The sequence below is a fragment of the Dermacentor variabilis genome, chromosome 2, assembly GCF_050947875.1.
Source record: "Dermacentor variabilis isolate Ectoservices chromosome 2, ASM5094787v1, whole genome shotgun sequence".
Lineage (NCBI taxonomy): Eukaryota > Metazoa > Arthropoda > Arachnida > Ixodida > Ixodidae > Dermacentor > Dermacentor variabilis.
This window is the reverse complement of record NC_134569.1, coordinates 28469596-28479044: the sequence shown is the minus strand read 5'-3', so window position 1 is coordinate 28479044 and position 9449 is coordinate 28469596.

The window sequence follows — 9449 nt, the reverse complement described above, 5'->3', positions numbered from 1 at the left end:
GCGCGCCATGCGGGAAAAACATATCAAGGGACGCGCGAGAGTCGCGCATCCCCACAAAGTTTAAAAATCTGCTTCACATGTTGTGTGCTCCAAACATCTAGCTTCATAATGCAAAATAATTATTCTTCTGTCTGTGATAGGTACTAACATAAGTAAAAGGTTTGCTGGATGTGCAAAATTAGTATGTGGAGCAAATAAATAAAACAAGCAAATCAGCTACCCCGTAGTTATAAATTATAATGGAATCTCGATAAATAGAAATCAACCACGCATTTGCGTGATTACTCATGGTATTGTGCTGTGCTTGAAGCCGAAGCATCTGTAAACAGTAAACTCTTCAATTTACGAATGCCTGAAGCTCAAAAGCAGTGCAAGAATCTTAAGGCATGATCTTTTTAGCTGTATATTTAAGAGCAGCTATATCGAAGCACATGCTCATTAGATTTCCAAGAATTGGATGTCTGATCCAAATTTATTAAAATTTGAACTAGCGATAATGTGTACATTAGGAAACTGATCATCACACTTTGTCTCTCAAGTCGTGTCCACCTGTACAATTAACCAAGTTACATACACAGGATCATGCCAAGCGCCGTTGACTATCTTTCAAAATCTGTTTTGGGAAAGGGAAAGGAGCTGTCTAGCAGGCTTGCTTGCACACTCATTAATTAGTGCAAGCTATTTCTGCGGCTCTTGCACTGGCTGGAAACGTTAACTAGTTCATGGGATAGTTTCCCGTTTGGCTTATGCATATTGCTTTAGGTAACCTGTTGGCGCATCGAAAGCCCTCATTCTTTTCTGGCCTGATGAGCTTCAATTATTTAGAATATTCATAAACATATAGAGAGACAATTTAGTGCATTTAGCCTGTGTTAGAATTTATATATATATTGGCTGAACCCAAAAACAAATTTTAGCCAATAATGGATGTTGACCGTCAATTTTATTTTGTGCCCATTACTTTTCGAGTGTAGATCTGGATTTAGGATGCATGTGCAAGAGCATAACAGTGTGCAAAACTGGATTCAAAAAGTGGTAAAGCGCAACATGGAAAGGAAGACACAAGCCGAGCCGACCAGAAGAAGGAGCAGCGCGCTTGTGTTCCTTCTTCTGACTTCTTCTCACCGGCTCGGCTTGTTTATTTCTTTCCATGTTGTGCTGTACCAGTTATAGAATCCAGTATGCCCAATCCTCAACCCTAGTGCAAGATTGGGCTAGTTGGTGTGCCTCTACCGAACTCTCTAGAAAGTTGATTAATTGCTGGAAGAACTGAATAGAAACACCCAGACACAAAGGAGTGAAACATGTACAAGCGCTAGCATTACTAGTATAAGCACGAACGTAGACACTAGTAGCTGCGTTTGTCTCATGCCTTTGTGTCAGTGTTTGTCCTGTAAACTAAAGGGCTCACTAGTAAAAAAGCAGGCTAATATTTGTGCTATGCCTTTCCTTGGCAGGTACAGTCAAAGCTCATTATAACAAAGTCACATATGCCACGAAAATACCTTTGTTATATCTGATATTCGTTATGAGCATACATATTCAAATTTACAAGGGTGTAGGTCAGGTTCATGTGAAAGGGAAGCACGCGTGATGCCTCCGGCGGCCCACCAAAGGGTCTCCTGCAGCTTTTGGGGTTCCATTGGTGGCTTGCTGTGCCAATACAAAATTATATACACACTGCACTGTTGCTAATACAAAACCTTGCAATCAGTACAATCACACATTATTGGCACTTTGGCTTGCCGGCTGCAGTCCAACCAAGCCAAGCAACTGGCCAAAACCCACATGCGCATCCAAAATCTGGCATGTTATGTTGCTATTACTGGGTACAGTTACTAACCAATTTTCAGGACATGTAGACAGCCATACGCAGACCTGAACTCCCCTGCTTTGGCTGTCAGTATTGCCTGTGCATGTGATCTCACATTTGATCATTGATTAGATATGCAGTTGATGGCGAGCTTCCACTGAGATCTTGTTGCCAGCAACTCCAGTAGCAATCAGCAAATTTTTGTCACAGCCGCACTGCCACTTCGCCTAGCAAGTATCACTTTGTCGCAAGTCTGCAATGAAAGTTTAGATTTAGTGCCAAGCCAACATGGCAGCAACTTTGTTTATGACCGCCACCTTTGCAGTATCATGCATGCACATTATCTCCGAATAATGAAATGGCGCACCGTGCGGAGTTCGAATTTTCGGTTGCTGTTGCACGTTGGTTCTAGGGGTAGGTGGCGATGCCACAGGGACGTATGAATAATAGGGGTGAGTGAATAGTGATTGTTGAGACCAAATCAAATACGAATCGAATAGTGCCAGAACCAAATCAAATTGAATATAGAATGCTTTTCAGATTGTTTTCAAATGATGAATAGCTGTTACTAACATGACACGGTGTTCACATCAGAGTATAGGTAAAGTTGGCAAGTTTCTGTCATCACATAGTACGTTATGAAGTGCTGTTTATTAAAAGCACAAATGGAGCATTAGGAGCAAACAAGTAGTTGGCATGCACATGCGCTTCAGAGAGCACAAATGATTGCTGTACAACCTGTAATGCATAGCTACCAAAGTGACGTAGCCTGCTCCACTACGCAAATTCTCGTGTTCAATGCCTATATTATGCCCGCAGGGGTGAATATTTACCGTATTTAGCTATAATTTTATGTTTATTTGGCCACAGTTGATGTTTTGAAGTATTAGAAAAAATATTTCTACTTATGAATATTGACTATTCCGTTCAGAGACTGAATTGAACAGGACACTATTTGATTCGTTATTCAAAAGTTTTGAGTATTCGTGCACTCCTACCGAATAAGTGTGCAGGTTAGCAAAGAAAAACATGTCTAAAAAATCAGTTCGCGAGTGTATTTAAAATTTTTGCTGCCAGAATACAAATTTTTAGCCACATGCAAAAAAAAAATTGCTTCACTGTAATTGATATTATCTCAGATCTTCAGTTTAATTATTGCAGGGTATCCATTGAAATAATGCACGACTAGCCAAATTGTAGATTTACTTCATTATATCGAATTATATGTTATACAGAGGTTCGACTGTATGGGTAACGACAAAAGTGGGTGTTATAGTTTTTAATGACCCACACATTGTGCATATTTTTTTAATATATATGCAAATATTGCACGTGTATGAGTAAAAATATGCAGCATCAATAAACTGCATGTGTTGCTCATACATTTGCATATGTTGCATACATATTTCTCAAATCATGAATGCAGTAAGAACAATACAAAGCCACAGCTATACTACCTGTGCATTCAGCCTGTCATGCAAACTCTCTTTCAATTAATAGTCATAGCTACCACCGACAGAAGCTGCTAAATGGTAAGTATGCTCATGCAAAGCTGTGAGGAGGAGGATGATGTTTACTGGTGCCTGCTGTGAAATATAATGTTCACATCATCATGTGGCATGTGATCTATATAACTTGAAACTGGAGCCGATACATTCATGAATTTATTTAAGCCTTTGCACAAGCACATTGCGGCACATTGCACATTGAAGTCGAGGACATCATATCGTGCTTCTCAGTGCAGCTGCGATTATGATGGCAAGCACTGGATGATGTGTATATCCTCGTTATTCAGCATGAGCAAAATGCAGTTTCTTCAAGTGCTCGTGCTGAAGAAGTTTTGCGCTGGTACATCATGTGATGGGAATTGCAAAAGCTGCTTGCAATGGTAACTACGAAGCCGCACACAATAGTGATGGTCAACATGCCTCAGCCTGCACCAAAATGTGTCTGCAGGATATACATGCAAGATGCGTGTGCGAGCCGCATTGTTGGGTGATTCATGCTGAGTCTCCTGTTCCCTGTGATTTCTTCGAGAGCTGTGAATCCTGTTTGCCATGTTTCTCTCTGGTGTGTTTGATCTTCCACTGGTAATTTGACATTCCAAACTTTTGTTGTACAAGTGAAAATTTCATATCAAATTGCCTCATAACAGTCATTGTTTTTGTTTTGACATGTTCTGATTCTCTTGTCTTTCACTTATTCTTGGTAACATTTTGCAGCAAGAAAGTGTGGTGACTTTTTTGGTCTGCCATTTAAAATAAGTTTAGGTCTTCTCACTTGTGTTGGCTCTTTATTAGGCGTTTGCAGGAATGAAAAAGAGCACTGCAGATTTTGACTTGACCTATAAAACAATTGCAATGCTGTCACACACGTTAGATTTTAAGCAGTATTGCTATTTAGGCATGATGGTGATTGATGGGAGCAGTAAGCATAGCATGCTGTGGACAAGAACAAAGAAAGAAAGTACAAAAAGTACTGAGTGTGTGTAGTTTCTTATTCATTTGTCTTTTCTGCAATGTGCTATGCTTACTACTTTTTTAATATATTTTAGTCGAGTGAAATTACACTTCAAGTACAGGAGAACACCCAAGAGCACCCACTATGCTTTCTAATGCTATTGCTAAGGGTTCTTTCGTGGTTCCTTCATTCCTTCCTCTTTTATATCCTTCCTTCTTTCTACACTCCCATTCAAATAATGCCTTTATTCTTGATCAGTTTACTTCAGTTAACCCCACCATTTACATATACTATTTTCCTCACTTTCTCTCCTTGAAAGTGTGCTTCAACAGTTCTTGCTACATTTCCTTGGACTGACTGACCTCATTGCCTTTGCCACCAACTTTAGTCTTCAGTGCTTATTTTTGCATACCTACTGCACAGCTATCACACAGTTGAGTGGCAAGGGGGTTAGAAGCAAAGTGAAAGATTGGGCAGTTGGTTCTGCATGATCCAAAATGTAACAGCACAACTTGGGACAAGGGCACAAAAAGAAGAACAGACAAGGACAAGCACTCGTCTTTGTCTGCTCTTCATTTTATGCCCATGCCCAAAGTCATGTACCTGCCAACTATTCTGGGGAGACTCCTGAATTCTGTCCAGTTCTTCCGATTGTACAGACACAACCGTAAGCCTCCCAAAAAGCTGTCCGAACGCCACTGCGGGGGAAAAAAAAGAAAAAACACATCATGCAGTACAGCCACATCGTACCGTACCTTCCAGTCTATAAGTCGTACTGCCCTCAGAATGGCCCTTTTTTTTTTTTTTTTTTTTTTTTTTTTTTTTTTGAGAAAGAAGTATATAAGGTACACCTGTTCATTCGGTAAGCGATTTTTAATATATACAGTGACGTTTCACTTCGTGAACGCGGGTCACGGACAAGCAATGATATGGACACTCCAGGCACATTTCTGCCGTTGTGGTCGCCGCAGTGTTCAGTATAAAGTTAAAGGGCGATAACCTCGTCCCCGCATGCCGTGTGCTGTACGCTCTAAAAACAGTTGCACCCTTTGGGGTGTATATTTGCTTCAGCAGTAATCGTCCTCTGTCTTGCTTATGTTTCCTTTCTTGAAAATGCTGCGCTCTCAAACTTTCCTGTTGAGAATGCTCTGTCATGCTGATAACGCGCAGACCATTTGTGACTTGGAAGTACCGGGCTTGCAGCGTTAAAGAAAGGAAACGCAGACAAGATAGATGACGATTATTGTTATGAGGCAAATATACACACCAAAGCATGCAACTGTTTTAAGAGTGTATGTGCAAGTGAAAGTGTGCAATGGCGAACCAAATCGTGCACAAGGGAGGAAATCGGGAAGGCAGTACGGGAGGCAGAGGGCGGGTTAGCTTGTACTCTGGTAGCAACTGCATAGTTTGCGTAGTGGCGTACATCTTGCCTTGAAAGCGATCTGTGGATGTGATGACTTTGGATTCGGTCAACTTGCGGTCAGCCTGCCGCCGCTTGTGTTGCTGCTGTGTCCTCACACGGCGCACGGCAACTCGATCACGAGAGGAACCCGGTAAATCCATAGTGCGCACACAACCCGTAGTAACTGCCAGAGGAGGTCAATACAGTGCACTTCGCATAGCCATAGCACCCAATCCAATTTTGACAACAGTTCCTCCAAAAAAAAAAGAAAGAAGGCTTGTATAAGTAGCACTGTTCTATTAGACGCACTGACAAAAAAATTCAGAAAAAAAATGTGACTTATATGCCAGAAAATAAGGTGATTGCCATTACGCACTAGGACGCTGCAACTATAGCTCTTTCTTTTTTTTTTTTTTTTTATGTGAGGGTTAATGCCTCGGAGCATACAGGGGTATGGGATGCAGGCAAATGAGGATGAATAAATGAATGAAAAAAGATTAGCCGATCTAATATGGTCCAGGAGGGATCGATAACGTTGTTTCTGCGTCCAAGCAGTGAACTTCCAAAGTACATATACTCAAATTGGAACTATAACCATTTAAATCCGAGCCATTTGTGTGTAGGCGGTGCAGTCCTAACTCAGTTCACTTTAGATGAGTGTGCAGGAAGCAAACGTGTAGTATGCGTTTCAATGGCCGGTTCCCTTAAGCCTGCTTCGCCACAATACGGCCTTTTTATTCAGCGAAGAATATTTGAAGTGGGAAGGGACCACTGTCATGGGACTTATAGTATGTGTTTCTTAATTGCACAGCCACGTACATGCTGTTTCCGGCTACAGTGCAAGCACCAAGATGTCTAATAACTGCACTGGCAGCCATTCAGAGCTGTTTCTGGCATTGCTGTCCCCCAGAAAAAAAAAAAAAAAAGCGAAACTTTTTTTTTTTTTTTTTTTGCCATCATCATCTCTCCCTCCCCCCACCTCCTTGCTTGACAAATCACCCAAATTTAGAGACGCCCAGGTTGGCAGGCTTGTGTTGTTATATTTTGGGTTAATAGAAGCACTTTTCTGCACAGTGTCATGTCTCTTGGTGCGTAGGCAGCTGCTTAGCCAAGTTCTTTAGCTTGATATTGTGCAGGAGAAAAAGCTGTAAAGCACAAGACAGAGTTGCAGTGCTGGTTAACTATACCAGCATGAGGCTTTAGAGTAACGTGACAGGGTGAATGCCTCGTTGAGTAAATATGAGCATGTTACAAAAGTGTGTATAGTGCAGCCAATAGTGAGGACAGTGGAGAGTTAACAAGTACAATGGCCTTTGTCAAAAGTTTCAAAACCACTTTGCATGTAAACAGTGCTATCATCAGGCAGTGTACAAGGATCCTGTGGAACTTTCAGTTCTGCAATCCACACTAGCTGTTGGCAGGTGTTGAAACCATCACATTTAGTAGTCGCCATGTAAATTGTTGCCAGTTGCTAGCCATTTACTACTGCTGTTATCGGCGTTTATTTCTACATTGATTGTGCTGTAATGTCGGATGGATTACGTATGTGACTAAATTTCTATGTTGGTGTACAACATAAATTATGCTACCATACGCATAAATGTGCAGAAGCACCATGTGACTTGAAAAGAGCACTGACCAGACAATAAACCTGGCCACATGCTTTTCTTTTTCTTCACATTTGTTTTGCAGCCTTAATCCAATTTGCATCTGCTAAAAGCACTACGGTAAACAATTTAATTTTTGCCAATGGCTTACATTTCTTGAATTCTTAATCCTGCAGACTATTGGTGGAAGCAAATTTTTTAATATTAGGAGGCCCCTCAAGTTGCATGGCCATCTTGGAAATTATAATGTCCAAGAAGTATTCAAAAATTTTAACTTGGTACAAAACTGAAAAAATTGATTTGCGAAAATGACCCTGTTTGTGGTATCTCTATAAAACCACTGCACCAGATTATGGCCCCAGTGTGCTCATGTTCGAGCCCCTTTCCTCATCATTGTTTGCACTCTACACATCTTTATAATCAATGAAGAAAACAGCTGTGGTGCTGTGCCATTTGTATGTCATTACAGAATAATTTTTTCACATGAGAACAGTAGGTTAAGCCAAACAAATCTACAGTAGTGTTTCATGGCTTTATTCAAATTATTTTTCTCATTTGCTGGTAAAATTTTCTTTGCTTCAGTAAATGAGGTAAGTATCACTCTGCAGTGTGCATCTTCATTTAGAGCAAAGCACAGGTTTTTGTTTGCTTTTGTGAAATGCTACATTTACAACTATTGTTCCTATTTTGTGTTGCCACCTTGCAAGTGGTTCACTTGGACTTGCTGTGTTTCTCGTGTAAGACTTGTGTTTGGCACTGACTTTCATAATCACTAGCACTCAAATTTTTATTTTATGCTTTATAACATGACTGACGCAAAATGTGAATTTGATGGTAAGAGTTTGAGAGCAGTCACACTGTCAGGGAGTGTACCCTTTCTTTTTTTTTGTGCCTTTTCTTTCTTTCTTTTTTTAATCAACCTGTTTCTTAGGGGTGCGATCAGTTACCTGTTCCATTTTGCTTTCACATTTTTTACATAAGAGCAGCCTGCATTTGTTTCTGTTGTGTATTGCACCTGCCTTTAGGTGATCTTCATTACCTGTTGCTGTTTCTTGAGTGCTGCGCATATTTTAGGTGTTTTCCATTCTTATATGTAAAACTGTGCTGGCTTTTTACATTGCTGTTCAGCATTAACTGAAGCGCTGTTCTTCTGGCTTTGGACACCTTCTGTATGTGGACAGCTCCCTCATGTTTACATGATGCTTTAGTGAGACCTCTAATATGAGTGCTAAAAGCCAACCAGAGTACTATTTTGCTTAGTAGCCTACTGCTACTTGGACTAACACATTTTATTTGTATGTTGTCACCTCTTGGTTATTTGACAGGTCATTTGTGGTTACCTTATACAAGATGCAATCATTTCTGCCACAACGCTCAGACAAGAGACTTTACAGCAGCATAAATGTGCTCTTTTTTTTTTTATGCACTTGGCATATAGAAATGGCGCTGCATTGCTTTTTTTTTTTTTTTTTTCATTTTATCTTGCATTTAGTGTGCAGTAGTTATGCAGGAAATTAAGCAAGAAAGAGGAAAGTATGCATTTTTGCAGGGATGGAGTACAATATATGCACTACCTTAGCTGACCATGTTAATGTTCAAAGGTTTGCTTTACCTTTGCATACTCGATTACTTTTTGTTATTTTATTAATGCTGAGCAATTTATTACGCATAGTTATAGAGTAGTATAGAGCCTCCGTGTTGAGTGCAAACCAGTAGCCTTACATATAAGGTCATTTATTACCGTGGAGAGGTAGGTTGAGATAGAGCTCAATCTAAACATTTGGCAGAATGGCCTGTCTGGTTAAGTCAATTTGTTATTCAGTGAGCCCGCCATGGTGGCTATGGCATTGTGCTGCTGAGCACTAGGTTGCTGGTTTGATTCCCAGCCATTACGCCACATTCTCATGGGGCCAGAATGCAGAAACACTCGTGTACTCGTACCACACTTTGGAAGCACATTTAAAGCATCTCAGGTGGCCCTTCCACTACAACATCCCTCGTAACTGTGCACCTTTGGGACATTAAACACCGCAGTTATTATGCAGTGAACAAGGTTAGAGGTGTCATTCACTTTGTGAATATTGAGGTGCAACTACAGTCAAACCTTGATATAACGAACCTAAGTATTACAAAATCCTTGATATAACAGAGTATTTAATCTTTT